The sequence below is a fragment of the Trichechus manatus genome, unplaced genomic scaffold (genome assembly GCF_000243295.1).
Source record: "Trichechus manatus latirostris isolate Lorelei unplaced genomic scaffold, TriManLat1.0 scaffold00102, whole genome shotgun sequence".
NCBI lineage: Eukaryota > Metazoa > Chordata > Mammalia > Sirenia > Trichechidae > Trichechus > Trichechus manatus.
The window spans coordinates 7862316-7868271 of NW_004444038.1; the positions used below are offsets into that span (position 1 = coordinate 7862316).

Here is a 5956-nt window from a genome sequence, read left to right on the forward strand (position 1 = left end):
GGGCTGTACTTCAGATCTACCTCAGTCAGAATCTCCAGCAGCTGGGATCAATGTTGAGTTAAATGTTTCCCAGATATTATAAGCTGTGGCAGTTTCCTACTATTTATTTTAATCGTTGAGGTCACACTGAACCTGTGTAATGATTTGCTTTGTTGTTATCTGCCGAGTGTTGCTTCCCATGCAGCTTGCAAACTTGAAACACTTTCCAAGTCTGAGAGGAGGCACTTTGCTGTGACTGAGGGTAGAGGTGACTGTACAGCCTCGAGGAGCGGGTGGTGGAGAAGAGCTGAGAAGGAGGAGATTGGCCAGCTTCGAGTCCTCTGAAGTCTGTTGACCTTAACGTCGTTTTGTGACTTGGTCTGTAGCAAATTCCCAGAATATCAGACACACCCTTTATCAAATATTAAGTATAAAAGCCATATTTTAAAGGAAAATTGCAATGGTTTCGGGACTGTCTATACATGTGCCTGATTACAGTTCTTGATGGGAAACGTGTAAAGTTCATTATTGTAGAGAAATTGGGACGGGATTTCTGGGAAGTGAGCTGGGCAGAACTGTTGACTAGACTGAGACCTGAGTTCTTTTCTGAACACTTCAGGAGCGTGCATGAAGGAGAACCCTCCTTGAGTTGTGAAGGCTTTAGCGATTACAAACAAAGCTGGTACGATCATTCATGCACAAGGCTTTTTATGGACATATATTTTCATCTCTCTTATGTAAATACATAGGAGTGGAATTGTTGGGTCTCAGGACTGATGTATGTTTAACTTTGTTTTCCAAATGTACCATTTTACACTCCCACCAATTGTGTGGGAGTTCCAGTTGCTTTCCATCCCTGCCAACACTTGATATTGTCAGCCTTTTTATTTTATCCATTCTGGTGGGTGTGAAGTGTTATCTGTGGTTTCAGTTTGCATTTCTCTGGTGACTAATGATGTTGAATGCTTTTTCTTTCATGTGCTCATTGACCATTCATATAACCTTTGTGGAAGGCAAAAGGGGAGTTAAGCATCTTCCTTTGTATCATAATATCTCAATAATGTTTTTCTCCACTGACGTTTCACCCATGATCTCGGTTGAACTTAGTCATCATCCTTGAAAACTCTATGGACTTTTAAAATGTCACATCATTGAATATGCGGTTCCATCTGTCTCATCACCCTTCTAGGCCCAACTCAGCTGTCACCTTTTGTGTTGGTGATGCTTCTGACCCTGCCTAATGTCTATAGAACTTGTTCCCCTCCTTTATGGACCTGCCCCTTTGTGTTCTGAGGGCAGGAACTTTGTCTTGCTTTTCTTTGCATCCACAGTGCTTATCACATGGTCCACCATGGAGTCAGGCCCAGTAAATATTGTTGAATTAATTTATTATCCATTTGATAATGGGAGCCAACAGCTCTGTGAGAAAGGCTGAGTGCCTTAAATCAGAGGTTTAAGAGCCTAGCCCAGAGGGGTCCAGTGACTTGTCCAGAGTAACACAGCGTGTTTGTCGGACAGACACGCTGCTTACTATCATGTTTTGGCTCTTTTACATTATATTTTTCCTAACAGCTATGTTGTTTTAGGTACAGGGGCCTTTGAACTAGCTACATGTGCCCCTGTACATGTACAGGAAGACTTTCAAGGGATACACAGGCATGGGGTAGTTTTTTTTTTTTTCCTAGCGCATTTTTTTTATAGTACTTTACATGGTTTTCAGAACAAATAGTTTCTCTTTAAACAGTTAGTACACATACTGTTCTATGATATTGGTTAACAACCCCACAACATGTCAACACTGTCCCTTCTCGACCTTGGGTTCCCTATTACCAGCTTTCCTGTCCCCTCCTGCCTTCTAGTCCTTGTCCCTGGGCTGGTGTGCCCCTTTAGTCTCCTTTTGTTTTATGGGCCTGTCTAATCTTTGGCTGAAGGGTGACCCTCAGGAGTGACTTCATTACTGAGCTAAAAGGGTGTCCGGGGGCCATACTCTTGGGGTTTCTCCAGTCTCTGTCAGGCCAGTAAGTCTGGTCTTTTTTTGTGAGTTAGAATTTTGTTCTACATTTTTCTCCAGCTCTGTCCAGGACCCTCTGTTGTGATCGGCATGGGGTAGTTTTAAGGGAATCTATTTTAAGATCCTCAGCTTGCATACGTACTCACCTCGAATGGACTAGCCTGAGAAGAAGGTTAAGGAGGGCGCTGAGCCAGCTCTGCTGTCCAGCACTCTCTTTAACTAGGTCTCTTCTCCCCCTTCACAGAAAGGCAGACCTTTCACCCGTTTCCTGTCTTCTCAAGGGACACTGCCTCAAGGCGGAAACTTTACAGAGCGGGAAACAAAGGCACAATTAGAAATATCCATGGGCTGAGAAAGCAAATGACCTGTTGGCTGGAATTTTGCCACTGAGGGGTTATTGCCACTTTTTAACTTTCACAGAGACTGAAGGAGAGCCGAATGAAGTTGTTAACTGATGATGTATGATCATATCTGAATTTTTGCTATAACTCAGGTTTCGAAGAATTAAGTTACATCATAACAAAATTCTTTCCATTCCCATGTATTTTTGTGAAGGCAGTTTCTCAGCATTTGCATCACAAAACAAAACAAAGCCCAAGATAGGCGTGGAATTGATGCTGCACGTATCTCATTCCGACACTAAGTTACAGTTATCCATGGGTAAGTGAATTAATTACAAAAAAAGACTATAGGTCTCATTAAAACAGACATTTCCAAATAAAATTGTACTTTTTATGTAATACTTACTTACAAAAAACTATAATATATTGTTTCCATTTGTGTGCTCATAATGCTGGTATTAATTCAATTCAGAAAAAAATTCGAACACTGAAATTTATAATTTAATAATCTGAAGTGTATATGTTTAGGTTTTTTTTGCAAAACGGTATGATCAGCTTTTCTAGCATAAAAATGTATTACATTAGGATACAACTCTGGGGCGGGGTATGTGGAGTGGAAACAAGTTGAAAGAGGAAAGAATGAATATGAAACTTTTGATTGTTAACGAACAAATTTTTGAGATGGAGGATGGGTATTAAATTTCTTTGGCATTTTGATTCCATTGGAGATACACACACCCACACCTTTTCTCTGCCTTTTGATTTTTGCTTTCTTTTTTTTCTTTTGATTTATTATTCCTAAAACCTTTATTGTTTTATTTCATTTCTGACTCTGTGCTTGTGCCTGCATACTTTCACACCATTTTCTGCTCAATGAGGAAATCATGCCTGATCCTGTCATGGACACATTTGTCACATGGAACCACCGTATGCCCTGCTGACAGGTGTTTGTTTGTATGTTTTGGGTGTCCTCATAAGAACTTCAGGTCTCCTAACACAAACCCCTAAAAGTCAACCCGGGCATGCGCCACATGTGGATGTGGGTGCCTTTCCAGCCTTTTTTGGTATAAAGGCAAACAATTCTATTACCAGGGGTGTGGAATAGTCTAGTTTTGTTAGCGGCTGTATTGTAGGATAGTCTAGGAGAATATCTCAGACAATGGATCATTTTGAATGCCTCTAGGCAGTCAGAAACTTGGATCCACAATCAACCCCTGTGGAAGCAGCGGTCAAGGTCAAGAAATCAAATGATGTATAGCATTGTGCAACTCTTCTGCAAAAGACCTCTTTAAAGTGTCAAAAAAGCAAAGATGTCCCTTTGAGGACTAAGGTGTGCCTGACCCAAGCCATGGTATTTTCAATTGCCTCATATGCATGTGAATGCTAGATAATGAATAAGGAAGACCGAAGAAGAAGAATTCACACCTTTGAATTACGGTGTTAGTGAAGAATATTGAATATACCATGGACTGCCAGAAGAATGAACAGATTTGTGTTGGAAGAAGTACAACCAGAATACTCCTTAAAAGCAAGGATGGCGAGATTTCGTCTCACATACTTTGGACATGTTTATCAGGAGAGACCAGTCCCTGGAGAAGAACATCATGCTTGGTAAAGCAGAAGGTCAGCGAAAAAAAGGAAGACCCTCAATGAGATGGATTGACACAGCGGCTGCAACAATGGGATCAACATAGCAACGATTGGGAAGATGGCGCAGGATCGGGAGGACCGGGCATTGTTTCCGTTCTGTTGTATGTAGGGTCGCTATGAGTCAGAACTGACTCAACAGCACCTAACAGTAACAACAATCATCCCCAGAAGAGCTGAATATATATATTTTTAAAAAGGATGTAACACTATGATTTTAAAATGCCATTATTAGTACGTTAGAAATAACATCCTTTGCAACTGTTTAAAATTATGAAGAAACAGTTTTAATGTTAACTACATCTATGTGAATGGTACCTAATTTTTTGGAACTCTTTCAGGCAGGAGAGAAGCAAAAAAGTGCAAAGAATAACTGGATTAGGAGGCAGCTCTGGTTTTGCTGTTTCATTGAAAAAAACGAACCTGTTCCATTTGGAGAGATACATGTCAGGACTTTCTCGTAAGAATCTTTCAACTGTAGGAAAAAAATAATGCCCCATCTGGTCGCTCTCCACATCTCTTGACACCTGGTTTTGATTTGTAATTTTAAAAGACCGGAACACTTAGCAATGAAACCGCAGCCTTCCTGAGAGTGGCCTGATGGAATACTGTTGATTTCCCCCAGAGAACTGGACAAAAACGCCTTGAATGTCCTCAAATGCTAGAATTTTGGACGATGCTTTAGTGTAACTGCCAACACAGTGTCTTCCTATGCAGTTCAGAACATAAATTTTCTTCATAAAGTCTTCCTTAGATAAAAAATTAGCTTTTGTCTCAGGTTTCTCCCTCAATTACTCTTCATAATTTGGTACTGGCGTGATTTCCTTATTTCTTGCCATGTGTAACCTGTGGCCCTCACAATTCCAGACTTGGAAGGAACCCCATAAATGCAGTAGGTGGTCTACAACACACCATCCTCTCTGCTCTTGTCTCTCAGGAAGCTCCATAAGTCAAAATTTCTCCCCAGCTGACTTATTCGCTGATGTGTAACTGGCTATTTTGGTTAATTATTCATGAATCACGTGGGCCTATATTCCAGAAAACATTGCACTTTAATCACAGCATGCCAAGTTTATGCTGCTAACTGTTTTCAGTCATAGCACTGGAATAATAGCCCCCTATCCCTGATGCATTGCATTGGGCAAATTTGCTGCAAAAGACCTCTTTACAGTGTTAAAAAGCAAAGATGTCACCTTGAAGACTAAGGTGCGCCTGACCCAAGCCTTGGTGTTTTCAATGGCCTCATATGTATGGGGAAGGTGGACAATGAATAAGAAAGACCAAAGAGGAATCGATGCATTTGAATGATGATGGTGAAGAATATTGAATATACCATGGGCTGCCAGAAGAATGAACAAATCTCTCTTGGGAGAAGTACAACCAGAGTGCTCCTTAGAAGGCAGGATGGTGAGATTTCGTCTCACCTACTTGGGACATGTTATCAGGAGGGATCAGTCCCTGGAGAAGGACCTCATGCTTGATAGAGGAGAGGGTCAGCAAAAAAGAGGAAGAGCCTCAACGAGATGGACTGACACAGTGGCTGCAGCAATGGGCTCAAACATAACAGTGATTGTGAGGCTGGTGCAGGACCGGGCAGTGTTCCGTTCTGCGGTACACAGGGTCGTTAGGCGTCGGAACCGACTGGAGGACACGTAACCACAGCGGCATCCTCAAGCAGGCCTGGGAGGGGACAACAGAAGAAACCCTGTATCCTCTGCCGGCGCCCACAGTTGTGCGAGCCGCTTTGGGCCGCCCGGGCAGCGCGGCGCCCCGGGAGCCTGGGGCGAGAGCGAGGGCGCGCGGGCCGCAGAGGGCCGGGCGGGGCGCTGCCTGAGTGCGTCACTTCCGGCGCCAGGTCTACTTCGCGGTGAGGGAAGGGAGGGAGAAAGGGATTGGTGCAGGCCGAGAGGAAGGAAAAAGGTGAGACACGGCGGAGCTCGGCCCGCGCCGGGGCGGCCGGGGCGGAGGTGGGCCGCGG

At 43.1% G+C, this 5956-nt stretch overlaps 1 protein-coding gene across 2 annotated transcripts in view; it reads left to right on the forward strand.

Annotated features, from left to right (window-relative positions):
• Positions 1 to 5834: 5834 nt before the first annotated feature.
• Positions 5835 to 5956, forward strand: part of ARHGEF7 (Rho guanine nucleotide exchange factor 7) — a 161443-nt gene continuing 161321 nt past the window's right edge. For both annotated transcript variants that reach the window (XM_023737406.1, XM_023737405.1), the window contains exon 1: positions 5835 to 5898. The gene's annotated coding sequence lies outside the window, so the exon portion shown is untranslated. The remainder of the gene's footprint in view (positions 5899 to 5956) is intronic.